Genomic DNA, 25,519 nt, shown 5'->3' on the forward strand with positions numbered 1-25,519 from the left:
TTAGTGTTGATCAACATTTAACAATTGGCATACTTTTGTTTGTAATTTAGCCGTTGAAATACAGGTGCTAACCCAACATGTTAGAATTGCCAGTGAAGAAAAGTAAAGTTACCTTCAGGTTTTAGAAACCTCTCTTGCCAATGCTAAGAACTGCTTCAATTTTAGAAAAAGAAACTTCTGATTATCTTTGACACGTTTTAAAGGATTAGGAAAAAGATGAAAAGCAGCTTACGGCCATACCTCTCTGGTTCCGCCCGATCTCGTCTGATCTCGGAAGCTAAGCAGAGCAGGGCCTGGTTAGTACCTGGATGGAAGACCGCCTGGGAATCCCAGGTGCCGTAAGCTTTTTAACTTCTCTCTCTGAAAGCCGCCCAGCGCCGTAGATTGTACACCTACACAATTGTAAAAAAAAATTCACATTGTAGAAGAGATGCAATAGGAAGAAGATGAAAGGTGGCTTACGTCCATACCATCGTCAGGCCATTTGAGGTGGCGGGGACTGCAATGGCCATTCACCGATTGGCTGGGACTCCTGGGCGGGTCTTCTCTAGTCCATCCAATTTTCGGCATGGGATGTCACAGCCTTCTTTGCATACCCTTATTTAACCCACACAAAGATGCCAACGGCAGGCGTGTCATAATTCATTGACGCATTATAAAGGATTAGGAAAAAGATAAAAAGCAGCTTACGGCCATACCTCTCTGGTTCCGCCCGATCTCGTCTGATCTCGGAAGCTAAGCAGAGCAGGGCCTGGTTAGTACCTGGATGGAAGACCGCCTGGGAATCCCAGGTGCCGTAAGCTTTTTCACTTCTCTCTCCGAAAGCCGCCGAGCGCCGCAGATTGTACACCTGTTTTAACGTTGGATATGAAAGGAAATTAGACAATATTATCCAAAATGATTCCGTTTCATGATTGCTAAATTAGTGTTGGTCAACATTTACCATTGGCATACTGTTTATTGTAATTTAGCCGTTGAAATACAGGTGCTAACCCAACATGTTAGAATTGCCAGTGAAGAAAAGTAAAGTTACCTTCAGGCTTTAGGAACCTCTCTTGCCAATGCTAAGAACTGCTTCAATTTTAGAAAAAGAAACTTCTGATTATCTTTGACACGTTTTAAAGGATTAGGAAAAAGATGAAAAGCAGCTTACGGCCATACCTCTCTGGTTCCGCCCGATCTCGTCTGATCTCGGAAGCTAAGCAGAGCAGGGCCTGGTTAGTACCTGGATGGAAGACCGCCTGGGAATCCCAGGTGCCGTAAGCTTTTTAACTTCTCTCTCTGAAAGCCGCCCAGCGCCGTAGATTGTACACCTACACAATTGTAAAAAAAAATTCACATTGTAGAAGAGATGCAATAGGAAGAAGATGAAAGGTGGCTTACGTCCATACCATCGTCAGGCCATTTGAGGTGGCGGGGACTGCAATGGCCATTCACCGATTGGCTGGGACTCCTGGGCGGGTCTTCTCTAGTCCATCCAATTTTCGGCATGGGATGTCACAGCCTTCTTTGCATACCCTTATTTAACCCACACAAAGATGCCAACGGCAGGCGTGTCATAATTCATTGACGCATTATAAAGGATTAGGAAAAAGATAAAAAGCAGCTTACGGCCATACCTCTCTGGTTCCGCCCGATCTCGTCTGATCTCGGAAGCTAAGCAGAGCAGGGCCTGGTTAGTACCTGGATGGAAGACCGCCTGGGAATCCCAGGTGCCGTAAGCTTTTTCACTTCTCTCTCCGAAAGCCGCCGAGCGCCGCAGATTGTACACCTGTTTTAACGTTGGATATGAAAGGAAATTAGACAATATTATCCAAAATGATTCCGTTTCATGATTGCTAAATTAGTGTTGGTCAACATTTACCATTGGCATACTGTTGTTTGTAATTTAGCCGTTGAAATACAGGTGCTAACCCAACATGTTAGAATTGCCAGTGAAGAAAAGTAAAGTTACCTTCAGGCTTTAGGAACCTCTCTTGCCAATGCTAAGAACTGCTTCAATTTTAGAAAAAGAAACTTCTGATTATCTTTGACACGTTTTAAAGGATTAGGAAAAAGATGAAAAGCAGCTTACGGCCATACCTCTCTGGTTCCGCCCGATCTCGTCTGATCTCGGAAGCTAAGCAGAGCAGGGCCTGGTTAGTACCTGGATGGAAGACCGCCTGGGAATCCCAGGTGCCGTAAGCTTTTTAACTTCTCTCTCTGAAAGCCGCCCAGCGCCGTAGATTGTACACCTACACAATTGTAAAAAAAAATTCACATTGTAGAAGAGATGCAATAGGAAGAAGATGAAAGGTGGCTTACGTCCATACCATCGTCAGGCCATTTGAGGTGGCGGGGACTGCAATGGCCATTCACCGATTGGCTGGGACTCCTGGGCGGGTGTTCTCTAGTCCATCCAATTTTCGGCATGGGATGTCACAGCCTTCTTTGCATACCCTTATTTAACCCACACAAAGATGCCAACGGCAGGCGTGTCATAATTCATTGACGCATTATAAAGGATTAGGAAAAAGATAAAAAGCAGCTTACGGCCATACCTCTCTGGTTCCGCCCGATCTCGTCTGATCTCGGAAGCTAAGCAGAGCAGGGCCTGGTTAGTACCTGGATGGAAGACCGCCTGGGAATCCCAGGTGCCGTAAGCTTTTTCACTTCTCTCTCCGAAAGCCGCCGAGCGCCGCAGATTGTACACCTGTTTTAACGTTGGATATGAAAGGAAATTAGACAATATTATCCAAAATCATTCCGTTTCATGATTGCTAAATTAGTGTTGGTCAACATTTACCATTGGCATACTGTTGTTTGTAATTTAGCCGTTGAAATACAGGTGCTAACCCAACATGTTAGAATTGCCAGTGAAGAAAAGTAAAGTTACCTTCAGGCTTTAGGAACCTCTCTTGCCAATGCTAAGAACTGCTTCAATTTTAGAAAAAGAAACTTCTGATTATCTTTGACACGTTTTAAAGGATTAGGAAAAAGATGAAAAGCAGCTTACGGCCATACCTCTCTGGTTCCGCCCGATCTCGTCTGATCTCGGAAGCTAAGCAGAGCAGGGCCTGGTTAGTACCTGGATGGAAGACCGCCTGGGAATCCCAGGTGCCGTAAGCTTTTTAACTTCTCTCTCTGAAAGCCGCCCAGCGCCGTAGATTGTACACCTACACAATTGTAAAAAAAAATTCACATTGTAGAAGAGATGCAATAGGAAGAAGATGAAAGGTGGCTTACGTCCATACCATCGTCAGGCCATTTGAGGTGGCGGGGACTGCAATGGCCATTCACCGATTGGCTGGGACTCCTGGGCGGGTCTTCTCTAGTCCATCCAATTTTCGGCATGGGATGTCACAGCCTTCTTTGCATACCCTTATTTAACCCACACAAAGATGCCAACGGCAGGCGTGTCATAATTCATTGACGCATTATAAAGGATTAGGAAAAAGATAAAAAGCAGCTTACGGCCATACCTCTCTGGTTCCGCCCGATCTCGTCTGATCTCGGAAGCTAAGCAGAGCAGGGCCTGGTTAGTACCTGGATGGAAGACCGCCTGGGAATCCCAGGTGCCGTAAGCTTTTTCACTTCTCTCTCCGAAAGCCGCCGAGCGCCGCAGATTGTACACCTGTTTTAACGTTGGATATGAAAGGAAATTAGACAATATTATCCAAAATGATTCCGTTTCATGATTGCTAAATTAGTGTTGGTCAACATTTACCATTGGCATACTGTTTATTGTAATTTAGCCGTTGAAATACAGGTGCTAACCCAACATGTTAGAATTGCCAGTGAAGAAAAGTAAAGTTACCTTCAGGCTTTAGGAACCTCTCTTGCCAATGCTAAGAACTGCTTCAATTTTAGAAAAAGAAACTTCTGATTATCTTTGACACGTTTTAAAGGATTAGGAAAAAGATGAAAAGCAGCTTACGGCCATACCTCTCTGGTTCCGCCCGATCTCGTCTGATCTCGGAAGCTAAGCAGAGCAGGGCCTGGTTAGTACCTGGATGGAAGACCGCCTGGGAATCCCAGGTGCCGTAAGCTTTTTAACTTCTCTCTCTGAAAGCCGCCCAGCGCCGTAGATTGTACACCTACACAATTGTAAAAAAAAATTCACATTGTAGAAGAGATGCAATAGGAAGAAGATGAAAGGTGGCTTACGTCCATACCATCGTCAGGCCATTTGAGGTGGCGGGGACTGCAATGGCCATTCACCGATTGGCTGGGACTCCTGGGCGGGTCTTCTCTAGTCCATCCAATTTTCGGCATGGGATGTCACAGCCTTCTTTGCATACCCTTATTTAACCCACACAAAGATGCCAACGGCAGGCGTGTCATAATTCATTGACGCATTATAAAGGATTAGGAAAAAGATAAAAAGCAGCTTACGGCCATACCTCTCTGGTTCCGCCCGATCTCGTCTGATCTCGGAAGCTAAGCAGAGCAGGGCCTGGTTAGTACCTGGATGGAAGACCGCCTGGGAATCCCAGGTGCCGTAAGCTTTTTCACTTCTCTCTCCGAAAGCCGCCGAGCGCCGCAGATTGTACACCTGTTTTAACGTTGGATATGAAAGGAAATTAGACAATATTATCCAAAATGATTCCGTTTCATGATTGCTAAATTAGTGTTGGTCAACATTTACCATTGGCATACTGTTGTTTGTAATTTAGCCGTTGAAATACAGGTGCTAACCCAACATGTTAGAATTGCCAGTGAAGAAAAGTAAAGTTACCTTCAGGCTTTAGGAACCTCTCTTGCCAATGCTAAGAACTGCTTCAATTTTAGAAAAAGAAACTTCTGATTATCTTTGACACGTTTTAAAGGATTAGGAAAAAGATGAAAAGCAGCTTACGGCCATACCTCTCTGGTTCCGCCCGATCTCGTCTGATCTCGGAAGCTAAGCAGAGCAGGGCCTGGTTAGTACCTGGATGGAAGACCGCCTGGGAATCCCAGGTGCCGTAAGCTTTTTAACTTCTCTCTCTGAAAGCCGCCCAGCGCCGTAGATTGTACACCTACACAATTGTAAAAAAAAATTCACATTGTAGAAGAGATGCAATAGGAAGAAGATGAAAGGTGGCTTACGTCCATACCATCGTCAGGCCATTTGAGGTGGCGGGGACTGCAATGGCCATTCACCGATTGGCTGGGACTCCTGGGCGGGTGTTCTCTAGTCCATCCAATTTTCGGCATGGGATGTCACAGCCTTCTTTGCATACCCTTATTTAACCCACACAAAGATGCCAACGGCAGGCGTGTCATAATTCATTGACGCATTATAAAGGATTAGGAAAAAGATAAAAAGCAGCTTACGGCCATACCTCTCTGGTTCCGCCCGATCTCGTCTGATCTCGGATGCTAAGCAGAGCAGGGCCTGGTTAGTACCTGGATGGAAGACCGCCTGGGAATCCCAGGTGCCGTAAGCTTTTTCACTTCTCTCACCGAAAGCCGCCGAGCGCCGCAGATTGTACACCTACAAATTACAAAAAGTATATCACATTGTTGAAGAGATGCATGTTTAGTGTTGTTTTAACGTTGGATATGAAAGGAAATTAGACAATATTATCCAAAATGATTCCGTTTCATGATTGCTAAATTAGTGTTGATCAACATTTTACGATTGGCATACTATTGTTTGTAATTTAGCCGTTGAAATACAGGTGCTAACCAAACATGTTAGATTTACCAGTGAAGAAAAGTAAAGTTCCCTTCAGGTTTTAGGAACCTCTCTTGCCAATGCTAAGAACTGCTTCAATTTTAGAAAAAGAAACTTCTGATTATCTTTGACACGTTTTAAAGGATTAGGAAAAAGATAAAAAGCAGCTTACGGCCATACCTCTCTGGTTCCGCCCGATCTCGTCTGATCTCGGAAGCTAAGCAGAGCGGGGCCTGGTTAGTACCTGGATGGAAGACCGCCTGGGAATCCCAGGTGCCGTAAGCTTTTTCACTTCTCTCACCGAAAGCCGCCGAGCGCCGCAGATTGTACACCTACAAATTACAAAAAGTATATCACATTGTTGAAGAGATGCATGTTTAGTGTTGTTTTAACGTTGGATATGAAAGGCAATTAGACAATATTATCCAAAATGATTCCGTTTCATGGTTGCTAAATTAGTGTTGATCAACATTTAACAATTGGCATACTTTTGTTTGTAATTTAGCCGTTGAAATACAGGTGCTAACCCAACATGTTAGAATTGCCAGTGAAGAAAAGTAAAGTTACCTTCAGGTTTTAGAAACCTCTCTTGCCAATGCTAAGAACTGCTTCAATTTTAGAAAAAGAAACTTCTGATTATCTTTGACACGTTTTAAAGGATTAGGAAAAAGATGAAAAGCAGCTTACGGCCATACCTCTCTGGTTCCGCCCGATCTCGTCTGATCTCGGAAGCTAAGCAGAGCAGGGCCTGGTTAGTACCTGGATGGAAGACCGCCTGGGAATCCCAGGTGCCGTAAGCTTTTTAACTTCTCTCTCTGAAAGCCGCCCAGCGCCGTAGATTGTACACCTACACAATTGTAAAAAAAAATTCACATTGTAGAAGAGATGCAATAGGAAGAAGATGAAAGGTGGCTTACGTCCATACCATCGTCAGGCCATTTGAGGTGGCGGGGACTGCAATGGCCATTCACCGATTGGCTGGGACTCCTGGGCGGGTCTTCTCTAGTCCATCCAATTTTCGGCATGGGATGTCACAGCCTTCTTTGCATACCCTTATTTAACCCACACAAAGATGCCAACGGCAGGCGTGTCATAATTCATTGACGCATTATAAAGGATTAGGAAAAAGATAAAAAGCAGCTTACGGCCATACCTCTCTGGTTCCGCCCGATCTCGTCTGATCTCGGAAGCTAAGCAGAGCAGGGCCTGGTTAGTACCTGGATGGAAGACCGCCTGGGAATCCCAGGTGCCGTAAGCTTTTTCACTTCTCTCTCCGAAAGCCGCCGAGCGCCGCAGATTGTACACCTGTTTTAACGTTGGATATGAAAGGAAATTAGACAATATTATCCAAAATGATTCCGTTTCATGATTGCTAAATTAGTGTTGGTCAACATTTACCATTGGCATACTGTTGTTTGTAATTTAGCCGTTGAAATACAGGTGCTAACCCAACATGTTAGAATTGCCAGTGAAGAAAAGTAAAGTTACCTTCAGGCTTTAGGAACCTCTCTTGCCAATGCTAAGAACTGCTTCAATTTTAGAAAAAGAAACTTCTGATTATCTTTGACACGTTTTAAAGGATTAGGAAAAAGATGAAAAGCAGCTTACGGCCATACCTCTCTGGTTCCGCCCGATCTCGTCTGATCTCGGAAGCTAAGCAGAGCAGGGCCTGGTTAGTACCTGGATGGAAGACCGCCTGGGAATCCCAGGTGCCGTAAGCTTTTTAACTTCTCTCTCTGAAAGCCGCCCAGCGCCGTAGATTGTACACCTACACAATTGTAAAAAAAAAATTCACATTGTAGAAGAGATGCAATAGGAAGAAGATGAAAGGTGGCTTACGTCCATACCATCGTCAGGCCATTTGAGGTGGCGGGGACTGCAATGGCCATTCACCGATTGGCTGGGACTCCTGGGCGGGTCTTCTCTAGTCCATCCAATTTTCGGCATGGGATGTCACAGCCTTCTTTGCATACCCTTATTTAACCCACACAAAGATGCCAACGGCAGGCGTGTCATAATTCATTGACGCATTATAAAGGATTAGGAAAAAAATAAAAAGCAGCTTACGGCCATACCTCTCTGGTTCCGCCCGATCTCGTCTGATCTCGGAAGCTAAGCAGAGCAGGGCCTGGTTAGTACCTGGATGGAAGACCGCCTGGGAATCCCAGGTGCCGTAAGCTTTTTCACTTCTCTCTCCGAAAGCCGCCGAGCGCCGCAGATTGTACACCTGTTTTAACGTTGGATATGAAAGGAAATTAGACAATATTATCCAAAATGATTCCGTTTCATGATTGCTAAATTAGTGTTGGTCAACATTTACCATTGGCATACTGTTGTTTGTAATTTAGCCGTTGAAATACAGGTGCTAACCCAACTTGTTAGAATTGCCAGTGAAGAAAAGTAAAGTTACCTTCAGGCTTTAGGAACCTCTCTTGCCAATGCTAAGAACTGCTTCAATTTTAGAAAAAGAAACTTCTGATTATCTTTGACACGTTTTAAAGGATTAGGAAAAAGATGAAAAGCAGCTTACGGCCATACCTCTCTGGTTCCGCCCGATCTCGTCTGATCTCGGAAGCTAAGCAGAGCAGGGCCTGGTTAGTACCTGGATGGAAGACCGCCTGGGAATCCCAGGTGCCGTAAGCTTTTTAACTTCTCTCTCTGAAAGCCGCCCAGCGCCGTAGATTGTACACCTACACAATTGTAAAAAAAAATTCACATTGTAGAAGAGATGCAATAGGAAGAAGATGAAAGGTGGCTTACGTCCATACCATCGTCAGGCCATTTGAGGTGGCGGGGACTGCAATGGCCATTCACCGATTGGCTGGGACTCCTGGGCGGGTCTTCTCTAGTCCATCCAATTTTCGGCTTGGGATGTCACAGCCTTCTTTGCATACCCTTATTTAACCCACACAAAGATGCCAACGGCTGGCGTGTCATAATTCATTGACGCATTATAAAGGATTAGGAAAAAGATAAAAAGCAGCTTACGGCCATACCTCTCTGGTTCCGCCCGATCTCGTCTGATCTCGGAAGCTAAGCAGAGCAGGGCCTGGTTAGTACCTGGATGGAAGACCGCCTGGGAATCCCAGGTGCCGTAAGCTTTTTCACTTCTCTCTCCGAAAGCCGCCGAGCGCCGCAGATTGTACACCTGTTTTAACGTTGGATATGAAAGGAAATTAGACAATATTATCCAAAATGATTCCGTTTCATGATTGCTAAATTAGTGTTGGTCAACATTTACCATTGGCATACTGTTGTTTGTAATTTAGCCGTTGAAATACAGGTGCTAACCCAACATGTTAGAATTGCCAGTGAAGAAAAGTAAAGTTACCTTCAGGCTTTAGGAACCTCTCTTGCCAATGCTAAGAACTGCTTCAATTTTAGAAAAAGAAACTTCTGATTATCTTTGACACGTTTTAAAGGATTAGGAAAAAGATGAAAAGCAGCTTACGGCCATACCTCTCTGGTTCCGCCCGATCTCGTCTGATCTCGGAAGCTAAGCAGAGCAGGGCCTGGTTAGTACCTGGATGGAAGACCGCCTGGGAATCCCAGGTGCCGTAAGCTTTTTAACTTCTCTCTCTGAAAGCCGCCCAGCGCCGTAGATTGTACACCTACACAATTGTAAAAAAAAATTCACATTGTAGAAGAGATGCAATAGGAAGAAGATGAAAGGTGGCTTACGTCCATACCATCGTCAGGCCATTTGAGGTGGCGGGGACTGCAATGGCCATTCACCGATTGGCTGGGACTCCTGGGCGGGTCTTCTCTAGTCCATCCAATTTTCGGCATGGGATGTCACAGCCTTCTTTGCATACCCTTATTTAACCCACACAAAGATGCCAACGGCAGGCGTGTCATAATTCATTGACGCATTATAAAGGATTAGGAAAAAGATAAAAAGCAGCTTACGGCCATACCTCTCTGGTTCCGCCCGATCTCGTCTGATCTCGGAAGCTAAGCAGAGCAGGGCCTGGTTAGTACCTGGATGGAAGACCGCCTGGGAATCCCAGGTGCCGTAAGCTTTTTACCTTCTCTCACCGAAAGCCGCCGAGCGCCGCAGATTGTACACCTACAAATTACAAAAAGTATATCACATTGTTGAAGAGATGCATGTTTAGTGTTGTTTTAACGTTGGATATGAAAGGCAATTAGACAATATTATCCAAAATGATTCCGTTTCATGGTTGCTAAATTAGTGTTGATCAACATTTAACAATTGGCATACTTTTGTTTGTAATTTAGCCGTTGAAATACAGGTGCTAACCCAACATGTTAGAATTGCCAGTGAAGAAAAGTAAAGTTACCTTCAGGTTTTAGAAACCTCTCTTGCCAATCCTAAGAACTGCTTCAATTTTAGAAAAAGAAACTCTTCTGATTATCTTTGACGCATTATAAAGGATTAGGAAAAAGATTAAAAGCAGCTTACGGCCATACCTCTCTGGTTCCGCCCGATCTCGTCTGATCTCGGATGCTAAGCAGAGCAGGGCCTGGTTAGTACCTGGATGGAAGACCGCCTGGGAATCCCAGGTGCCGTAAGCTTTTTCACTTCTCTCACCGAAAGCCGCCGAGCGCCGCAGATTGTACACCTACAAATTACAAAAAGTATATCACATTGTTGAAGAGATGCATGTTTAGTGTTGTTTTAACGTTGGATATGAAAGGAAATTAGACAATATTATCCAAAATGATTCCGTTTCATGATTGCTAAATTAGTGTTGATCAACATTTTACGATTGGCATACTATTGTTTGTAATTTAGCCGTTGAAATACAGGTGCTAACCAAACATGTTAGATTTACCAGTGAAGAAAAGTAAAGTTCCCTTCAGGTTTTAGGAACCTCTCTTGCCAATGCTAAGAACTGCTTCAATTTTAGAAAAAGAAACTTCTGATTATCTTTGACACGTTTTAAAGGATTAGGAAAAAGATAAAAAGCAGCTTACAGCCATACCTCTCTGGTTCCGCCCGATCTCGTCTGATCTCGGAAGCTAAGCAGAGCGGGGCCTGGTTAGTACCTGGATGGAAGACCGCCTGGGAATCCCAGGTGCCGTAAGCTTTTTCACTTCTCTCACCGAAAGCCGCCGAGCGCCGCAGATTGTACACCTACAAATTACAAAAAGTATATCACATTGTTGAAGAGATGCATGTTTAGTGTTGTTTTAACGTTGGATATGAAAGGCAATTAGACAATATTATCCAAAATGATTCCGTTTCATGGTTGCTAAATTAGTGTTGATCAACATTTAACAATTGGCATACTTTTGTTTGTAATTTAGCCGTTGAAATACAGGTGCTAACCCAACATGTTAGAATTGCCAGTGAAGAAAAGTAAAGTTACCTTCAGGTTTTAGAAACCTCTCTTGCCAATGCTAAGAACTGCTTCAATTTTAGAAAAAGAAACTTCTGATTATCTTTGACACGTTTTAAAGGATTAGGAAAAAGATGAAAAGCAGCTTACGGCCATACCTCTCTGGTTCCGCCCGATCTCGTCTGATCTCGGAAGCTAAGCAGAGCAGGGCCTGGTTAGTACCTGGATGGAAGACCGCCTGGGAATCCCAGGTGCCGTAAGCTTTTTAACTTCTCTCTCTGAAAGCCGCCCAGCGCCGTAGATTGTACACCTACACAATTGTAAAAAAAAATTCACATTGTAGAAGAGATGCAATAGGAAGAAGATGAAAGGTGGCTTACGTCCATACCATCGTCAGGCCATTTGAGGTGGCGGGGACTGCAATGGCCATTCACCGATTGGCTGGGACTCCTGGGCGGGTCTTCTCTAGTCCATCCAATTTTCGGCATGGGATGTCACAGCCTTCTTTGCATACCCTTATTTAACCCACACAAAGATGCCAACGGCAGGCGTGTCATAATTCATTGACGCATTATAAAGGATTAGGAAAAAGATAAAAAGCAGCTTACGGCCATACCTCTCTGGTTCCGCCCGATCTCGTCTGATCTCGGAAGCTAAGCAGAGCAGGGCCTGGTTAGTACCTGGATGGAAGACCGCCTGGGAATCCCAGGTGCCGTAAGCTTTTTCACTTCTCTCTCCGAAAGCCGCCGAGCGCCGCAGATTGTACACCTGTTTTAACGTTGGATATGAAAGGAAATTAGACAATATTATCCAAAATGATTCCGTTTCATGATTGCTAAATTAGTGTTGGTCAACATTTACCATTGGCATACTGTTGTTTGTAATTTAGCCGTTGAAATACAGGTGCTAACCCAACATGTTAGAATTGCCAGTGAAGAAAAGTAAAGTTACCTTCAGGCTTTAGGAACCTCTCTTGCCAATGCTAAGAACTGCTTCAATTTTAGAAAAAGAAACTTCTGATTATCTTTGACACGTTTTAAAGGATTAGGAAAAAGATGAAAAGCAGCTTACGGCCATACCTCTCTGGTTCCGCCCGATCTCGTCTGATCTCGGAAGCTAAGCAGAGCAGGGCCTGGTTAGTACCTGGATGGAAGACCGCCTGGGAATCCCAGGTGCCGTAAGCTTTTTAACTTCTCTCTCTGAAAGCCGCCCAGCGCCGTAGATTGTACACCTACACAATTGTAAAAAAAAATTCACATTGTAGAAGAGATGCAATAGGAAGAAGATGAAAGGTGGCTTACGTCCATACCATCGTCAGGCCATTTGAGGTGGCGGGGACTGCAATGGCCATTCACCGATTGGCTGGGACTCCTGGGCGGGTCTTCTCTAGTCCATCCAATTTTCGGCTTGGGATGTCACAGCCTTCTTTGCATACCCTTATTTAACCCACACAAAGATGCCAACGGCTGGCGTGTCATAATTCATTGACGCATTATAAAGGATTAGGAAAAAGATAAAAAGCAGCTTACGGCCATACCTCTCTGGTTCCGCCCGATCTCGTCTGATCTCGGAAGCTAAGCAGAGCAGGGCCTGGTTAGTACCTGGATGGAAGACCGCCTGGGAATCCCAGGTGCCGTAAGCTTTTTCACTTCTCTCTCCGAAAGCCGCCGAGCGCCGCAGATTGTACACCTGTTTTAACGTTGGATATGAAAGGAAATTAGACAATATTATCCAAAATGATTCCGTTTCATGATTGCTAAATTAGTGTTGGTCAACATTTACGATTGGCATACTGTTGTTTGTAATTTAGCCGTTGAAATACAGGTGCTAACCCAACATGTTAGAATTGCCAGTGAAGAAAAGTAAAGTTACCTTCAGGCTTTAGGAACCTCTCTTGCCAATGCTAAGAACTGCTTCAATTTTAGAAAAAGAAACTTCTGATTATCTTTGACACGTTTTAAAGGATTAGGAAAAAGATGAAAAGCAGCTTACGGCCATACCTCTCTGGTTCCGCCCGATCTCGTCTGATCTCGGAAGCTAAGCAGAGCAGGGCCTGGTTAGTACCTGGATGGAAGACCGCCTGGGAATCCCAGGTGCCGTAAGCTTTTTCACTTCTCTCACCGAAAGCCGCCGAGCGCCGCAGATTGTACACCTACAAATTACAAAAAGTATATCACATTGTTGAAGAGATGCATGTTTAGTGTTGTTTTAACGTTGGATATGAAAGGCAATTAGACAATATTATCCAAAATGATTCCGTTTCATGGTTGCTAAATTAGTGTTGATCAACATTTAACAATTGGCATACTTTTGTTTGTAATTTAGCCGTTGAAATACAGGTGCTAACCCAACATGTTAGAATTGCCAGTGAAGAAAAGTAAAGTTACCTTCAGGTTTTAGAAACCTCTCTTGCCAATGCTAAGAACTGCTTCAATTTTAGAAAAAGAAACTTCTGATTATCTTTGACACGTTTTAAAGGATTAGGAAAAAGATGAAAAGCAGCTTACGGCCATACCTCTCTGGTTCCGCCCGATCTCGTCTGATCTCGGAAGCTAAGCAGAGCAGGGCCTGGTTAGTACCTGGATGGAAGACCGCCTGGGAATCCCAGGTGCCGTAAGCTTTTTAACTTCTCTCTCTGAAAGCCGCCCAGCGCCGTAGATTGTACACCTACACAATTGTAAAAAAAAATTCACATTGTAGAAGAGATGCAATAGGAAGAAGATGAAAGGTGGCTTACGTCCATACCATCGTCAGGCCATTTGAGGTGGCGGGGACTGCAATGGCCATTCACCGATTGGCTGGGACTCCTGGGCGGGTCTTCTCTAGTCCATCCAATTTTCGGCATGGGATGTCACAGCCTTCTTTGCATACCCTTATTTAACCCACACAAAGATGCCAACGGCAGGCGTGTCATAATTCATTGACGCATTATAAAGGATTAGGAAAAAGATAAAAAGCAGCTTACGGCCATACCTCTCTGGTTCCGCCCGATCTCGTCTGATCTCGGAAGCTAAGCAGAGCAGGGCCTGGTTAGTACCTGGATGGAAGACCGCCTGGGAATCCCAGGTGCCGTAAGCTTTTTCACTTCTCTCTCCGAAAGCCGCCGAGCGCCGCAGATTGTACACCTGTTTTAACGTTGGATATGAAAGGAAATTAGACAATATTATCCAAAATGATTCCGTTTCATGATTGCTAAATTAGTGTTGGTCAACATTTACCATTGGCATACTGTTGTTTGTAATTTAGCCGTTGAAATACAGGTGCTAACCCAACATGTTAGAATTGCCAGTGAAGAAAAGTAAAGTTACCTTCAGGCTTTAGGAACCTCTCTTGCCAATGCTAAGAACTGCTTCAATTTTAGAAAAAGAAACTTCTGATTATCTTTGACACGTTTTAAAGGATTAGGAAAAAGATGAAAAGCAGCTTACGGCCATACCTCTCTGGTTCCGCCCGATCTCGTCTGATCTCGGAAGCTAAGCAGAGCAGGGCCTGGTTAGTACCTGGATGGAAGACCGCCTGGGAATCCCAGGTGCCGTAAGCTTTTTAACTTCTCTCTCTGAAAGCCGCCCAGCGCCGTAGATTGTACACCTACACAATTGTAAAAAAAAATTCACATTGTAGAAGAGATGCAATAGGAAGAAGATGAAAGGTGGCTTACGTCCATACCATCGTCAGGCCATTTGAGGTGGCGGGGACTGCAATGGCCATTCACCGATTGGCTGGGACTCCTGGGCGGGTCTTCTCTAGTCCATCCAATTTTCGGCATGGGATGTCACAGCCTTCTTTGCATACCCTTATTTAACCCACACAAAGATGCCAACGGCAGGCGTGTCATAATTCATTGACGCATTATAAAGGATTAGGAAAAAGATAAAAAGCAGCTTACGGCCATACCTCTCTGGTTCCGCCCGATCTCGTCTGATCTCGGAAGCTAAGCAGAGCAGGGCCTGGTTAGTACCTGGATGGAAGACCGCCTGGGAATCCCAGGTGCCGTAAGCTTTTTCACTTCTCTCTCCGAAAGCCGCCGAGCGCCGCAGATTGTACACCTGTTTTAACGTTGGATATGAAAGGAAATTAGACAATATTATCCAAAATGATTCCGTTTCATGATTGCTAAATTAGTGTTGGTCAACATTTACCATTGGCATACTGTTGTTTGTAATTTAGCCGTTGAAATACAGGTGCTAACCCAACATGTTAGAATTGCCAGTGAAGAAAAGTAAAGTTACCTTCAGGCTTTAGGAACCTCTCTTGCCAATGCTAAGAACTGCTTCAATTTTAGAAAAAGAAACTTCTGATTATCTTTGACACGTTTTAAAGGATTAGGAAAAAGATGAAAAGCAGCTTACGTCCATACCTCTCTGGTTCCGCCCGATCTCGTCTGTTCTCGGAAGCTAAGCAGAGCAGGGCCTGGTTAGTACCTGGATGGAAGACCGCCTGGGAACCCCAGGTGCCGTAAGCTTTTTCACTTCTCTCTCTGAAAGCCGCCCAGCGCCGTAGATTGTACACCTACACAATTGTAAAAAAAATTTCACATTGTAGAAGAGATGCAATAGGAAGAAGATGAAAGGTGGCTTACGTCCGTACCATCGTCAGGCCATTTGAGGTGGCGGGGACTGCAATGGCCATTCACCGATTGGCTGGGACTCCTGGGCGGGTCTTCTCTAGTCCATCCAATTTTCGGCTTGGGATGTCACAGCCTTCTTTGCATACCCTTATTTAACCCACACAAAGATGCCAACGGCTGGCGTGTCATAATTCATTGACGCATTATAAAGGATTAGGAAAAAGATAAAAAGCAGCTTACGGCCATACCTCTCTGGTTCCGCCCGATCTCGTCTGATCTCGGAAGCTAAGCAGAGCAGGGCCTGGTTAGTACCTGGATGGAAGACCGCCTGGGAATCCCAGGTGCCGTAAGCTTTTTCACTTCTCTCTGAAAGCTGCAGAGCGCCGCAGATTGTACACCTGTTTTAACGTTGGATATGAAAGGAAATTAGACAATATTATCCAAAATGATTCCGTTTCATGATTGCTAAATTAGTGTTGGTCAACATTTACGATTGGCATACTGTTGTTTGTAATTTAGCCGTTGAAATACAGGTGCTAACCCAACATGTTAGAATTGCCAGTGAAGAAAAGTAAAGTTACCTTCAGGCTTTAGGAACCTCTCTTGCCAATGCTAAGAACTGCTTCAATTTTAGAAAAAGAAACTTCTGATTATCTTTGACACGTTTTAAAGGATTAGGAAAAAGATGAAAAGCAGCTTACGTCCATACCTCTCTGGTTCCGCCCGATCTCGTCTGTTCTCGGAAGCTAAGCAGAGCAGGGCCTGGTTAGTACCTGGATGGAAGACCGCCTGGGAATCCCAGGTGCCGTAAGCTTTTTCACTTCTCTCACCGAAAGCCGCCGAGCGCCGCAGATTGTACACCTACAAATTACAAAAAGTATATCACATTGTTGAAGAGATGCATGTTTAGTGTTGTTTTAACGTTGGATATGAAAGGCAATTAGACAATATTATCCAAAATGATTCCGTTTCATGGTTGCTAAATTAGTGTTGATCAACATTTAACAATTGGCATACTTTTGTTTGTAATTTAGCCGTTGAAATACAGGTGCTAACCCAACATGTTAGAATTGCCAGTGAAGAAAAGTAAAGTTACCTTCAGGTTTTAGAAACCTCTCTTGCCAATGCTAAGAACTGCTTCAATTTTAGAAAAAGAAACTTCTGATTATCTTTGACACGTTTTAAAGGATTAGGAAAAAGATGAAAAGCAGCTTACGGCCATACCTCTCTGGTTCCGCCCGATCTCGTCTGATCTCGGAAGCTAAGCAGAGCAGGGCCTGGTTAGTACCTGGATGGAAGACCGCCTGGGAATCCCAGGTGCCGTAAGCTTTTTCACTTCTCTCTGAAAGCTGCAGAGCGCCGCAGATTGTACACCTGTTTTAACGTTGGATATGAAAGGAAATTAGACAATATTATCCAAAATGATTCCGTTTCATGATTGCTAAATTAGTGTTGGTCAACATTTACGATTGGCATACTGTTGTTTGTAATTTAGCCGTTGAAATACAGGTGCTAACCCAACATGTTAGAATTGCCAGTGAAGAAAAGTAAAGTTACCTTCAGGCTTTAGGAACCTCTCTTGCCAATGCTAAGAACTGCTTCAATTTTAGAAAAAGAAACTTCTGATTATCTTTGACACGTTTTAAAGGATTAGGAAAAAGATGAAAAGCAGCTTACGTCCATACCTCTCTGGTTCCGCCCGATCTCGTCTGTTCTCGGAAGCTAAGCAGAGCAGGGCCTGGTTAGTACCTGGATGGAAGACCGCCTGGGAATCCCAGGTGCCGTAAGCTTTTTCACTTCTCTCACCGAAAGCCGCCGAGCGCCGCAGATTGTACACCTACAAATTACAAAAAGTATATCACATTGTTGAAGAGATGCATGTTTAGTGTTGTTTTAACGTTGGATATGAAAGGCAATTAGACAATATTATCCAAAATGATTCCGTTTCATGGTTGCTAAATTAGTGTTGATCAACATTTAACAATTGGCATACTTTTGTTTGTAATTTAGCCGTTGAAATACAGGTGCTAACCCAACATGTTAGAATTGCCAGTGAAGAAAAGTAAAGTTACCTTCAGGTTTTAGAAACCTCTCTTGCCAATGCTAAGAACTGCTTCAATTTTAGAAAAAGAAACTTCTGATTATCTTTGACACGTTTTAAAGGATTAGGAAAAAGATGAAAAGCAGCTTACGGCCATACCTCTCTGGTTCCGCCCGATCTCGTCTGATCTCGGAAGCTAAGCAGAGCAGGGCCTGGTTAGTACCTGGATGGAAGACCGCCTGGGAATCCCAGGTGCCGTAAGCTTTTTAACTTCTCTCTCTGAAAGCCGCCCAGCGCCGTAGATTGTACACCTACACAATTGTAAAAAAAAATTCACATTGTAGAAGAGATGCAATAGGAAGAAGATGAAAGGTGGCTTACGTCCATACCATCGTCAGGCCATTTGAGGTGGCGGGGACTGCAATGGCCATTCACCGATTGGCTGGGACTCCTGGGCGGGTCTTCTCTAGTCCATCCAATTTTCGGCATGGGATGTCACAGCCTTCTTTGCATACCCTTATTTAACCCACACAAAGATGCCAACGGCAGGCGTGTCATAATTCATTGACGCATTATAAAGGATTAGGAAAAAGATAAAAAGCAGCTTACGGCCATACCTCTCTGGTTCCGCCCGATCTCGTCTGATCTCGGAAGCTAAGCAGAGCAGGGCCTGGTTAGTACCTGGATGGAAGACCGCCTGGGAATCCCAGGTGCCGTAAGCTTTTTCACTTCTCTCTCCGAAAGCCGCCGAGCGCCGCAGATTGTACACCTGTTTTAACGTTGGATATGAAAGGAAATTAGACAATATTATCCAAAATGATTCCGTTTCATGATTGCTAAATTAGTGTTGGTCAACATTTACCATTGGCATACTGTTGTTTGTAATTTAGCCGTTGAAATACAGGTGCTAACCCAACATGTTAGAATTGCCAGTGAAGAAAAGTAAAGTTACCTTCAGGCTTTAGGAACCTCTCTTGCCAATGCTAAGAACTGCTTCAATTTTAGAAAAAGAAACTTCTGATTATCTTTGACACGTTTTAAAGGATTAGGAAAAAGATGAAAAGCAGCTTACGTCCATACCTCTCTGGTTCCGCCCGATCTCGTCTGATCTCGGAAGCTAAGCAGAGCAGGGCCTGGTTAGTACCTGGATGGAAGACCGCCTGGGAATCCCAGGTGCCGTAAGCTTTTTCACTTCTCTCTCCGAAAGCCGCCGAGCGCCGCAGATTGTACACCTGTTTTAACGTTGGATATGAAAGGAAATTAGACAATATTATCCAAAATGATTCCGTTTCATGATTGCTAAATTAGTGTTGGTCAACATTTACGATTGGCATACTGTTGTTTGTAATTTAGCCGTTGAAATACAGGTGCTAACCCAACATGTTAGAATTGCCAGTGAAGAAAAGTAAAGTTACCTTCAGGCTTTAGGAACCTCTCTTGCCAATGCTAAGAACTGCTTCAATTTTAGAAAAAGAAACTTCTGATTATCTTTGACACGTTTTAAAGGATTAGGAAAAAGATGAAAAGCAGCTTACGGCCATACCTCTCTGGTTCCGCCCGATCTCGTCTGATCTCGGAAGCTAAGCAGAGCAGGGCCTGGTTAGTACCTGGATGGAAGACCGCCTGGGAATCCCAGGTGCCGTAAGCTTTTTAACTTCTCTCTCTGAAAGCCGCCCAGCGCCGTAGATTGTACACCTACACAATTGTAAAAAAAAATTCACATTGTAGAAGAGATGCAATAGGAAGAAGATGAAAGGTGGCTTACGTCCATACCATCGTCAGGCCATTTGAGGTGGCGGGGACTGCAATGGCCATTCACCGATTGGCTGGGACTCCTGGGCGGGTCTTCTCTAGTCCATCCAATTTTCGGCATGGGATGTCACAGCCTTCTTTGCATACCCTTATTTAACCCACACAAAGATGCCAACGGCAGGCGTGTCATAATTCATTGACGCATTATAAAGGATTAGGAAAAAGATAAAAAGCAGCTTACGGCCATACCTCTCTGGTTCCGCCCGATCTCGTCTGATCTCGGAAGCTAAGCAGAGCAGGGCCTGGTTAGTACCTGGATGGAAGACCGCCTGGGAATCCCAGGTGCCGTAAGCTTTTTCACTTCTCTCACCGAAAGCCGCCGAGCGCCGCAGATTGTACACCTACAAATTACAAAAAGTATATCACATTGTTGAAGAGATGCATGTTTAGTGTTGTTTTAACGTTGGATATGAAAGGCAATTAGACAATATTATCCAAAATGATTCCGTTTCATGGTTGCTAAATTAGTGTTGATCAACATTTAACAATTGGCATACTTTTGTTTGTAATTTAGCCGTTGAAATACAGGTGCTAACCCAACATGTTAGAATTGCCAGTGAAGAAAAGTAAAGTTACCTTCAGGCTTTAGAAACCTCTCTTGCCAATCCTAAGAACTGCTTCAATTTTAGAAAAAGAAACTCTTCTGATTATCTTTGACGCATTATAAAGGATTAGGAAAAAGATAAAAAGCAGCTTACGGCCATACCTCTCTGGTTCCGCCCGATCTCGTCTGATCTCGGAAGCTAAGCAGAGCAGGGCCTGGTTAGTACCTGGATGGAAGACCGCCTGGGAATCCCAGGTGCCGTAAGCTTTTTCACTTCTCTCTCCGAAAGCCGCCGAGCGCCGCAGATTGTACACCTGTTTTAACGTTGGATATGAAAGGAAATTAGACAATATTATCCAAAATGATTCCGTTTCATGATTGCTAAATTAGTGTTGGTCAACATTTACCATTGGCATACTGTTGTTTGTAATTTAGCCGTTGAAATACAGGTGCTAACCCAACATGTTAGAATTGCCAGTGAAGAAAAGTAAAGTTACCTTCAGGCTTTAGGAACCTCTCTTGCCAATGCTAAGAACTGCTTCAATTTTAGAAAAAGAAACTTCTGATTATCTTTGACACGTTTTAAAGGATTAGGAAAAAGATGAAAAGCAGCTTACGGCCATACCTCTCTGGTTCCGCCCGATCTCGTCTGATCTCGGAAGCTAAGCAGAGCAGGGCCTGGTTAGTACCTGGATGGAAGACCGCCTGGGAATCCCAGGTGCCGTAAGCTTTTTCACTTCTCTCTCCGAAAGCCGCCGAGCGCCGCAATTGTACACCTGTTTTAACGTTGGATATGAAAGGAAATTAGACAATATTATCCAAAATGATTCCGTTTCATGATTGCTAAATTAGTGTTGGTCAACATTTACGATTGGCATACTGTTGTTTGTAATTTAGCCGTTGAAATACAGGTGCTAACCCAACATGTTAGAATTGCCAGTGAAGAAAAGTAAAGTTACCTTCAGGCTTTAGGAACCTCTCTTGCCAATGCTAAGAACTGCTTCAATTTTAGAAAAAGAAACTTCTGATTATCTTTGACACGTTTTAAAGGATTAGGAAAAAGATGAAAAGCAGCTTACGTCCATACCTCTCTGGTTCCGCCCGATCTCGTCTGTTCTCGGAAGCTAAGCAGAGCAGGGCCTGGTTAGTACCTGGATGGAAGACCGCCTGGGAATCCCAGGTGCCGTAAGCTTTTTCACTTCTCTCTCTGAAAGCCGCCCAGCGCCGTAAATTGTACACCTACACAATTGTAAAAAAAAATTCACATTGTAGAAGAGATGCAATAGGAAGAAGATGAAAGGTGGCTTACGTCCATACCATCGTCAGGCCATTTGAGGTGGCGGGGACTGCAATGGCCATTCACCGATTGGCTGGGACTCCTGGGCGGGTCTTCTCTAGTCCATCCAATTTTCGGCATGGGATGTCACAGCCTTCTTTGCATACCCTTATTTAACCCACACAAAGATGCCAACGGCAGGCGTGTCATAATTCATTGACGCATTATAAAGGATTAGGAAAAAGATAAAAAGCAGCTTACGGCCATACCTCTCTGGTTCCGCCCGATCTCGTCTGATCTCGGAAGCTAAGCAGAGCAGGGCCTGGTTAGTACCTGGATGGAAGACCGCCTGGGAATCCCAGGTGCCGTAAGCTTTTTCACTTCTCTCACCGAAAGCCGCCGAGCGCCGCAGATTGTACACCTACAAATTACAAAAAGTATATCACATTGTTGAAGAGATGCATGTTTAGTGTTGTTTTAACGTTGGATATGAAAGGCAATTAGACAATATTATCCAAAATGATTCCGTTTCATGGTTGCTAAATTAGTGTTGATCAACATTTAACAATTGGCATACTTTTGTTTGTAATTTAGCCGTTGAAATACAGGTGCTAACCCAACATGTTAGAATTGCCAGTGAAGAAAAGTAAAGTTACCTTCAGGTTTTAGAAACCTCTCTTGCCAATCCTAAGAACTGCTTCAATTTTAGAAAAAGAAACTCTTCTGATTATCTTTGACGCATTATAAAGGATTAGGAAAAAGATAAAAAGCAGCTTACGGCCATACCTCTCTGGTTCCGCCCGATCTCGTCTGATCTCGGAAGCTAAGCAGAGCAGGGCCTGGTTAGTACCTGGATGGAAGACCGCCTGGGAATCCCAGGTGCCGTAAGCTTTTTCACTTCTCTCTCTGAAAGCCGCCCAGCGCCGTAGCTTGTACACCTACACAATTGTAAAAAGTTTATCACATTGTAGAAGAGATGCAATAGGAAGAAGATGAAAGGTGGCTTACGTCCATACCATCATCAGGCCATTTGAGGTGGCGGGGACTGCAATGGCCATCCACCGATTGGCTGGGACTCCTGGGCGGGTCTTCTCTAGTCCATCCAATTTTCGCCATAGGATGTCACAGCCTTCTTTGCATACCCTTATTTAACCCACACAAAGATGCCAACGGCAGGCGTGACATAATTTTTTGACGCATTATAAAGGATTAGGAAAAAGATAAAAAGCAGCTTACGGCCATACCTCTCTGGTTCCGCCCGATCTCGTCTGATCTCGGATGCTAAGCAGAGCAGGGCCTGGTTAGTACCTGGATGGAAGACCGCCTGGGAATCCCAGGTGCCGTAAGCTTTTTCACTTCTCTCACCGAAAGCCGCCGAGCGCCGCAGATTGTACACCTACAAATTACAAAAAGTATATCACATTGTTGAAGAGATGCATGTTTAGTGTTGTTTTAACGTTGGATATGAAAGGCAATTAGACAATATTATCCAAAATGATTCCGTTTCATGGTTGCTAAATTAGTGTTGATCAACATTTAACAATTGGCATACTTTTGTTTGTAATTTAGCCGTTGAAATACAGGTGCTAACCCAACATGTTAGAATTGCCAGTGAAGAAAAGTAAAGTTACCTTCAGGTTTTAGAAACCTCTCTTGCCAATGCTAAGAACTGCTTCAATTTTAGAAAAAGAAACTTCTGATTATCTTTGACACGTTTTAAAGGATTAGGAAAAAGATGAAAAGCAGCTTACGGCCATACCTCTCTGGTTCCGCCCGATCTCGTCTGATCTCGGAAGCTAAGCAGAGCAGGGCCTGGTTAGTACCTGGATGGAAGACCGCCTGGGAATCCCAGGTGCCGTAAGCTTTTTAACTTCTCTCTCTGAAAGCCGCCCAGCGCCGTAGATTGTACACCTACACAATTGTAAAAAAAAATTCACATTGTAGAAGAGATGCAATAGGAAGAAGATGAAAGGTGGCTTACGTCCATACCATCGTCAGGCCATTTGAGGTGGCGGGGACTGCAATGGCCATTCACCGATTGGCTGGGACTCCTGGGCGGGTCTTCTCTAGTCCATCCAAATTTCGGCATGGGATGTCACAGCCTTCTTTGCATACCCTTATTTAACCCACACAAAGATGCCAACGGCAGGCGTGTCATAATTCATTGACGCATTATAAAGGATTAGGAAAAAGATAAAAAGCAGCTTACGGCCATACCTCTCTGGTTCCGCCCGATCTCGTCTGATCTCGGAAGCTAAGCAGAGCAGGGCCTGGTTAGTACCTGGATGGAAGACCGCCTGGGAATCCCAGGTGCCGTAAGCTTTTTCACTTCTCTCTCCGAAAGCCGCCGAGCGCCGCAGATTGTACACCTGTTTTAACGTTGGATATGAAAGGAAATTAGACAATATTATCCAAAATGATTCCGTTTCATGATTGCTAAATTAGTGTTGGTCAACATTTACCATTGGCATACTGTTGTTTGTAATTTAGCCGTTGAAATACAGGTGCTAACCCAACATGTTAGAATTGCCAGTGAAGAAAAGTAAAGTTACCTTCAGGCTTTAGGAACCTCTCTTGCCAATGCTAAGAACTGCTTCAATTTTAGAAAAAGAAACTTCTGATTATCTTTGACACGTTTTAAAGGATTAGGAAAAAGATGAAAAGCAGCTTACGTCCATACCTCTCTGGTTCCGCCCGATCTCGTCTGATCTCGGAAGCTAAGCAGAGCAGGGCCTGGTTAGTACCTGGATGGAAGACCGCCTGGGAATCCCAGGTGCCGTAAGCTTTTTCACTTCTCTCTCCGAAAGCCGCCGAGCGCCGCAGATTGTACACCTGTTTTAACGTTGGATATGAAAGGAAATTAGACAATATTATCCAAAATGATTCCGTTTCATGATTGCTAAATTAGTGTTGGTCAACATTTACGATTGGCATACTGTTGTTTGTAATTTAGCCGTTGAAATACAGGTGCTAACCCAACATGTTAGAATTGCCAGTGAAGAAAAGTAAAGTTACCTTCAGGCTTTAGGAACCTCTCTTGCCAATGCTAAGAACTGCTTCAATTTTAGAAAAAGAAACTTCTGATTATCTTTGACACGTTTTAAAGGATTAGGAAAAAGATGAAAAGCAGCTTACGGCCATACCTCTCTGGTTCCGCCCGATCTCGTCTGATCTCGGAAGCTAAGCAGAGCAGGGCCTGGTTAGTACCTGGATGGAAGACCGCCTGGGAATCCCAGGTGCCGTAAGCTTTTTAACTTCTCTCTCTGAAAGCCGCCCAGCGCCGTAGATTGTACACCTACACAATTGTAAAAAAAAATTCACATTGTAGAAGAGATGCAATAGGAAGAAGATGAAAGGTGGCTTACGTCCATACCATCGTCAGGCCATTTGAGGTGGCGGGGACTGCAATGGCCATTCACCGATTGGCTGGGACTCCTGGGCGGGTCTTCTCTAGTCCATCCAATTTTCGGCATGGGATGTCACAGCCTTCTTTGCATACCCTTATTTAACCCACACAAAGATGCCAAGGGCAGGCGTGTCATAATTCATTGACGCATTATAAAGGATTAGGAAAAAGATAAAAAGCAGCTTACGGCCATACCTCTCTGGTTCCGCCCGATCTCGTCTGATCTCGGAAGCTAAGCAGAGCAGGGCCTGGTTAGTACCTGGATGGAAGACCGCCTGGGAATCCCAGGTGCCGTAAGCTTTTTCACTTCTCTCTCCGAAAGCCGCCGAGCGCCGCAGATTGTACACCTGTTTTAACGTTGGATATGAAAGGAAATTAGACAATATTATCCAAAATGATTCCGTTTCATGATTGCTAAATTAGTGTTGGTCAACATTTACGATTGGCATACTGTTGTTTGTAATTTAGCCGTTGAAATACAGGTGCTAACCCAACATGTTAGAATTGCCAGTGAAGAAAAGTAAAGTTACCTTCAGGCTTTAGGAACCTCTCTTGCCAATGCTAAGAACTGCTTCAATTTTAGAAAAAGAAACTTCTGATTATCTTTGACACGTTTTAAAGGATTAGGAAAAAGATGAAAAGCAGCTTACGTCCATACCTCTCTGGTTCCGCCCGATCTCGTCTGTTCTCGGAAGCTAAGCAGAGCAGGGCCTGGTTAGTACCTGGATGGAAGACCGCCTGGGAATCCCAGGTGCCGTAAGCTTTTTCACTTCTCTCTCTGAAAGCCGCCCAGCGCCGTAAATTGTACACCTACACAATTGTAAAAAAAAATTCACATTGTAGAAGAGATGCAATAGGAAGAAGATGAAAGGTGGCTTACGTCCGTACCATCGTCAGGCCATTTGAGATGGCGGGGACTGCAATGGCCA

The 25,519-nt window shown here is 44.2% G+C and overlaps 54 non-coding genes across 54 annotated transcripts; all 54 read left to right on the forward strand.

Moving 5' to 3' along the window:
* Positions 1-226: 226 nt before the first annotated feature.
* On the forward strand, positions 227-345 carry LOC134121088 (5S ribosomal RNA). The gene has a single exon (XR_009952631.1). It is a non-coding gene; the product is annotated as a 5S ribosomal RNA (ribosomal RNA).
* A 339-nt stretch (positions 346-684) lies between these two features.
* On the forward strand, positions 685-803 carry LOC134121099 (5S ribosomal RNA). The gene has a single exon (XR_009952642.1). It is a non-coding gene; the product is annotated as a 5S ribosomal RNA (ribosomal RNA).
* A 344-nt stretch (positions 804-1,147) lies between these two features.
* On the forward strand, positions 1,148-1,266 carry LOC134121110 (5S ribosomal RNA). Its single transcript, XR_009952653.1, has one exon. It is a non-coding gene; the product is annotated as a 5S ribosomal RNA (ribosomal RNA).
* Positions 1,267-1,605: 339 nt separating this feature from the next.
* LOC134121121 (5S ribosomal RNA) lies at positions 1,606-1,724 on the forward strand. The gene has a single exon (XR_009952664.1). It is a non-coding gene; the product is annotated as a 5S ribosomal RNA (ribosomal RNA).
* Positions 1,725-2,068: 344 nt separating this feature from the next.
* LOC134121132 (5S ribosomal RNA) lies at positions 2,069-2,187 on the forward strand. Its single transcript, XR_009952675.1, has one exon. It is a non-coding gene; the product is annotated as a 5S ribosomal RNA (ribosomal RNA).
* A 339-nt stretch (positions 2,188-2,526) lies between these two features.
* Positions 2,527-2,645, forward strand: LOC134121143 (5S ribosomal RNA). The gene has a single exon (XR_009952686.1). It is a non-coding gene; the product is annotated as a 5S ribosomal RNA (ribosomal RNA).
* A 344-nt stretch (positions 2,646-2,989) lies between these two features.
* LOC134121154 (5S ribosomal RNA) lies at positions 2,990-3,108 on the forward strand. The gene has a single exon (XR_009952697.1). It is a non-coding gene; the product is annotated as a 5S ribosomal RNA (ribosomal RNA).
* A 339-nt stretch (positions 3,109-3,447) lies between these two features.
* On the forward strand, positions 3,448-3,566 carry LOC134121165 (5S ribosomal RNA). Its single transcript, XR_009952708.1, has one exon. It is a non-coding gene; the product is annotated as a 5S ribosomal RNA (ribosomal RNA).
* Positions 3,567-3,910: 344 nt separating this feature from the next.
* LOC134121176 (5S ribosomal RNA) lies at positions 3,911-4,029 on the forward strand. The gene has a single exon (XR_009952719.1). It is a non-coding gene; the product is annotated as a 5S ribosomal RNA (ribosomal RNA).
* A 339-nt stretch (positions 4,030-4,368) lies between these two features.
* Positions 4,369-4,487, forward strand: LOC134121188 (5S ribosomal RNA). The gene has a single exon (XR_009952730.1). It is a non-coding gene; the product is annotated as a 5S ribosomal RNA (ribosomal RNA).
* A 344-nt stretch (positions 4,488-4,831) lies between these two features.
* Positions 4,832-4,950, forward strand: LOC134121200 (5S ribosomal RNA). The gene has a single exon (XR_009952742.1). It is a non-coding gene; the product is annotated as a 5S ribosomal RNA (ribosomal RNA).
* A 339-nt stretch (positions 4,951-5,289) lies between these two features.
* LOC134121547 (5S ribosomal RNA) lies at positions 5,290-5,408 on the forward strand. Its single transcript, XR_009953088.1, has one exon. It is a non-coding gene; the product is annotated as a 5S ribosomal RNA (ribosomal RNA).
* Positions 5,409-5,804: 396 nt separating this feature from the next.
* Positions 5,805-5,923, forward strand: LOC134121458 (5S ribosomal RNA). The gene has a single exon (XR_009952999.1). It is a non-coding gene; the product is annotated as a 5S ribosomal RNA (ribosomal RNA).
* A 396-nt stretch (positions 5,924-6,319) lies between these two features.
* Positions 6,320-6,438, forward strand: LOC134121212 (5S ribosomal RNA). Its single transcript, XR_009952754.1, has one exon. It is a non-coding gene; the product is annotated as a 5S ribosomal RNA (ribosomal RNA).
* Positions 6,439-6,777: 339 nt separating this feature from the next.
* On the forward strand, positions 6,778-6,896 carry LOC134121223 (5S ribosomal RNA). Its single transcript, XR_009952765.1, has one exon. It is a non-coding gene; the product is annotated as a 5S ribosomal RNA (ribosomal RNA).
* Positions 6,897-7,240: 344 nt separating this feature from the next.
* LOC134121234 (5S ribosomal RNA) lies at positions 7,241-7,359 on the forward strand. The gene has a single exon (XR_009952776.1). It is a non-coding gene; the product is annotated as a 5S ribosomal RNA (ribosomal RNA).
* Positions 7,360-7,699: 340 nt separating this feature from the next.
* On the forward strand, positions 7,700-7,818 carry LOC134121245 (5S ribosomal RNA). Its single transcript, XR_009952787.1, has one exon. It is a non-coding gene; the product is annotated as a 5S ribosomal RNA (ribosomal RNA).
* Positions 7,819-8,162: 344 nt separating this feature from the next.
* On the forward strand, positions 8,163-8,281 carry LOC134121256 (5S ribosomal RNA). The gene has a single exon (XR_009952798.1). It is a non-coding gene; the product is annotated as a 5S ribosomal RNA (ribosomal RNA).
* A 339-nt stretch (positions 8,282-8,620) lies between these two features.
* Positions 8,621-8,739, forward strand: LOC134121267 (5S ribosomal RNA). Its single transcript, XR_009952809.1, has one exon. It is a non-coding gene; the product is annotated as a 5S ribosomal RNA (ribosomal RNA).
* A 344-nt stretch (positions 8,740-9,083) lies between these two features.
* Positions 9,084-9,202, forward strand: LOC134121278 (5S ribosomal RNA). Its single transcript, XR_009952820.1, has one exon. It is a non-coding gene; the product is annotated as a 5S ribosomal RNA (ribosomal RNA).
* A 339-nt stretch (positions 9,203-9,541) lies between these two features.
* On the forward strand, positions 9,542-9,660 carry LOC134121289 (5S ribosomal RNA). Its single transcript, XR_009952831.1, has one exon. It is a non-coding gene; the product is annotated as a 5S ribosomal RNA (ribosomal RNA).
* Positions 9,661-10,058: 398 nt separating this feature from the next.
* On the forward strand, positions 10,059-10,177 carry LOC134121548 (5S ribosomal RNA). Its single transcript, XR_009953089.1, has one exon. It is a non-coding gene; the product is annotated as a 5S ribosomal RNA (ribosomal RNA).
* A 396-nt stretch (positions 10,178-10,573) lies between these two features.
* On the forward strand, positions 10,574-10,692 carry LOC134121979 (5S ribosomal RNA). Its single transcript, XR_009953520.1, has one exon. It is a non-coding gene; the product is annotated as a 5S ribosomal RNA (ribosomal RNA).
* A 396-nt stretch (positions 10,693-11,088) lies between these two features.
* On the forward strand, positions 11,089-11,207 carry LOC134121300 (5S ribosomal RNA). The gene has a single exon (XR_009952842.1). It is a non-coding gene; the product is annotated as a 5S ribosomal RNA (ribosomal RNA).
* A 339-nt stretch (positions 11,208-11,546) lies between these two features.
* On the forward strand, positions 11,547-11,665 carry LOC134121312 (5S ribosomal RNA). The gene has a single exon (XR_009952854.1). It is a non-coding gene; the product is annotated as a 5S ribosomal RNA (ribosomal RNA).
* Positions 11,666-12,009: 344 nt separating this feature from the next.
* On the forward strand, positions 12,010-12,128 carry LOC134121323 (5S ribosomal RNA). The gene has a single exon (XR_009952865.1). It is a non-coding gene; the product is annotated as a 5S ribosomal RNA (ribosomal RNA).
* Positions 12,129-12,467: 339 nt separating this feature from the next.
* Positions 12,468-12,586, forward strand: LOC134121335 (5S ribosomal RNA). Its single transcript, XR_009952876.1, has one exon. It is a non-coding gene; the product is annotated as a 5S ribosomal RNA (ribosomal RNA).
* A 344-nt stretch (positions 12,587-12,930) lies between these two features.
* Positions 12,931-13,049, forward strand: LOC134121346 (5S ribosomal RNA). The gene has a single exon (XR_009952887.1). It is a non-coding gene; the product is annotated as a 5S ribosomal RNA (ribosomal RNA).
* Positions 13,050-13,445: 396 nt separating this feature from the next.
* LOC134121357 (5S ribosomal RNA) lies at positions 13,446-13,564 on the forward strand. Its single transcript, XR_009952898.1, has one exon. It is a non-coding gene; the product is annotated as a 5S ribosomal RNA (ribosomal RNA).
* Positions 13,565-13,903: 339 nt separating this feature from the next.
* Positions 13,904-14,022, forward strand: LOC134121368 (5S ribosomal RNA). The gene has a single exon (XR_009952909.1). It is a non-coding gene; the product is annotated as a 5S ribosomal RNA (ribosomal RNA).
* A 344-nt stretch (positions 14,023-14,366) lies between these two features.
* On the forward strand, positions 14,367-14,485 carry LOC134121379 (5S ribosomal RNA). The gene has a single exon (XR_009952920.1). It is a non-coding gene; the product is annotated as a 5S ribosomal RNA (ribosomal RNA).
* Positions 14,486-14,824: 339 nt separating this feature from the next.
* On the forward strand, positions 14,825-14,943 carry LOC134121390 (5S ribosomal RNA). The gene has a single exon (XR_009952931.1). It is a non-coding gene; the product is annotated as a 5S ribosomal RNA (ribosomal RNA).
* Positions 14,944-15,287: 344 nt separating this feature from the next.
* Positions 15,288-15,406, forward strand: LOC134122297 (5S ribosomal RNA). The gene has a single exon (XR_009953837.1). It is a non-coding gene; the product is annotated as a 5S ribosomal RNA (ribosomal RNA).
* A 339-nt stretch (positions 15,407-15,745) lies between these two features.
* On the forward strand, positions 15,746-15,864 carry LOC134121401 (5S ribosomal RNA). Its single transcript, XR_009952942.1, has one exon. It is a non-coding gene; the product is annotated as a 5S ribosomal RNA (ribosomal RNA).
* A 342-nt stretch (positions 15,865-16,206) lies between these two features.
* LOC134122112 (5S ribosomal RNA) lies at positions 16,207-16,325 on the forward strand. Its single transcript, XR_009953653.1, has one exon. It is a non-coding gene; the product is annotated as a 5S ribosomal RNA (ribosomal RNA).
* Positions 16,326-16,721: 396 nt separating this feature from the next.
* On the forward strand, positions 16,722-16,840 carry LOC134121412 (5S ribosomal RNA). Its single transcript, XR_009952953.1, has one exon. It is a non-coding gene; the product is annotated as a 5S ribosomal RNA (ribosomal RNA).
* A 342-nt stretch (positions 16,841-17,182) lies between these two features.
* On the forward strand, positions 17,183-17,301 carry LOC134122114 (5S ribosomal RNA). The gene has a single exon (XR_009953655.1). It is a non-coding gene; the product is annotated as a 5S ribosomal RNA (ribosomal RNA).
* A 396-nt stretch (positions 17,302-17,697) lies between these two features.
* Positions 17,698-17,816, forward strand: LOC134121424 (5S ribosomal RNA). The gene has a single exon (XR_009952965.1). It is a non-coding gene; the product is annotated as a 5S ribosomal RNA (ribosomal RNA).
* A 339-nt stretch (positions 17,817-18,155) lies between these two features.
* On the forward strand, positions 18,156-18,274 carry LOC134121435 (5S ribosomal RNA). The gene has a single exon (XR_009952976.1). It is a non-coding gene; the product is annotated as a 5S ribosomal RNA (ribosomal RNA).
* A 344-nt stretch (positions 18,275-18,618) lies between these two features.
* LOC134121648 (5S ribosomal RNA) lies at positions 18,619-18,737 on the forward strand. Its single transcript, XR_009953189.1, has one exon. It is a non-coding gene; the product is annotated as a 5S ribosomal RNA (ribosomal RNA).
* Positions 18,738-19,081: 344 nt separating this feature from the next.
* On the forward strand, positions 19,082-19,200 carry LOC134121446 (5S ribosomal RNA). The gene has a single exon (XR_009952987.1). It is a non-coding gene; the product is annotated as a 5S ribosomal RNA (ribosomal RNA).
* A 339-nt stretch (positions 19,201-19,539) lies between these two features.
* On the forward strand, positions 19,540-19,658 carry LOC134121457 (5S ribosomal RNA). Its single transcript, XR_009952998.1, has one exon. It is a non-coding gene; the product is annotated as a 5S ribosomal RNA (ribosomal RNA).
* Positions 19,659-20,056: 398 nt separating this feature from the next.
* Positions 20,057-20,175, forward strand: LOC134121468 (5S ribosomal RNA). The gene has a single exon (XR_009953009.1). It is a non-coding gene; the product is annotated as a 5S ribosomal RNA (ribosomal RNA).
* A 344-nt stretch (positions 20,176-20,519) lies between these two features.
* On the forward strand, positions 20,520-20,638 carry LOC134121479 (5S ribosomal RNA). Its single transcript, XR_009953020.1, has one exon. It is a non-coding gene; the product is annotated as a 5S ribosomal RNA (ribosomal RNA).
* A 343-nt stretch (positions 20,639-20,981) lies between these two features.
* Positions 20,982-21,100, forward strand: LOC134122115 (5S ribosomal RNA). Its single transcript, XR_009953656.1, has one exon. It is a non-coding gene; the product is annotated as a 5S ribosomal RNA (ribosomal RNA).
* A 339-nt stretch (positions 21,101-21,439) lies between these two features.
* LOC134121490 (5S ribosomal RNA) lies at positions 21,440-21,558 on the forward strand. Its single transcript, XR_009953031.1, has one exon. It is a non-coding gene; the product is annotated as a 5S ribosomal RNA (ribosomal RNA).
* Positions 21,559-21,956: 398 nt separating this feature from the next.
* On the forward strand, positions 21,957-22,075 carry LOC134121501 (5S ribosomal RNA). Its single transcript, XR_009953042.1, has one exon. It is a non-coding gene; the product is annotated as a 5S ribosomal RNA (ribosomal RNA).
* Positions 22,076-22,414: 339 nt separating this feature from the next.
* LOC134121549 (5S ribosomal RNA) lies at positions 22,415-22,533 on the forward strand. The gene has a single exon (XR_009953090.1). It is a non-coding gene; the product is annotated as a 5S ribosomal RNA (ribosomal RNA).
* A 396-nt stretch (positions 22,534-22,929) lies between these two features.
* Positions 22,930-23,048, forward strand: LOC134121512 (5S ribosomal RNA). The gene has a single exon (XR_009953053.1). It is a non-coding gene; the product is annotated as a 5S ribosomal RNA (ribosomal RNA).
* Positions 23,049-23,387: 339 nt separating this feature from the next.
* On the forward strand, positions 23,388-23,506 carry LOC134121523 (5S ribosomal RNA). The gene has a single exon (XR_009953064.1). It is a non-coding gene; the product is annotated as a 5S ribosomal RNA (ribosomal RNA).
* Positions 23,507-23,850: 344 nt separating this feature from the next.
* On the forward strand, positions 23,851-23,969 carry LOC134121649 (5S ribosomal RNA). Its single transcript, XR_009953190.1, has one exon. It is a non-coding gene; the product is annotated as a 5S ribosomal RNA (ribosomal RNA).
* Positions 23,970-24,313: 344 nt separating this feature from the next.
* On the forward strand, positions 24,314-24,432 carry LOC134121535 (5S ribosomal RNA). Its single transcript, XR_009953076.1, has one exon. It is a non-coding gene; the product is annotated as a 5S ribosomal RNA (ribosomal RNA).
* A 339-nt stretch (positions 24,433-24,771) lies between these two features.
* On the forward strand, positions 24,772-24,890 carry LOC134121546 (5S ribosomal RNA). The gene has a single exon (XR_009953087.1). It is a non-coding gene; the product is annotated as a 5S ribosomal RNA (ribosomal RNA).
* A 344-nt stretch (positions 24,891-25,234) lies between these two features.
* Positions 25,235-25,353, forward strand: LOC134122116 (5S ribosomal RNA). The gene has a single exon (XR_009953657.1). It is a non-coding gene; the product is annotated as a 5S ribosomal RNA (ribosomal RNA).
* The last annotated feature ends 166 nt before the right edge of the window (positions 25,354-25,519 follow it).

The sequence above is a fragment of the Pungitius pungitius genome, unplaced genomic scaffold (assembly GCF_949316345.1).
Source record: "Pungitius pungitius unplaced genomic scaffold, fPunPun2.1 scaffold_28, whole genome shotgun sequence".
NCBI classification, from domain to species: Eukaryota; Metazoa; Chordata; class Actinopteri; order Perciformes; family Gasterosteidae; genus Pungitius; species Pungitius pungitius.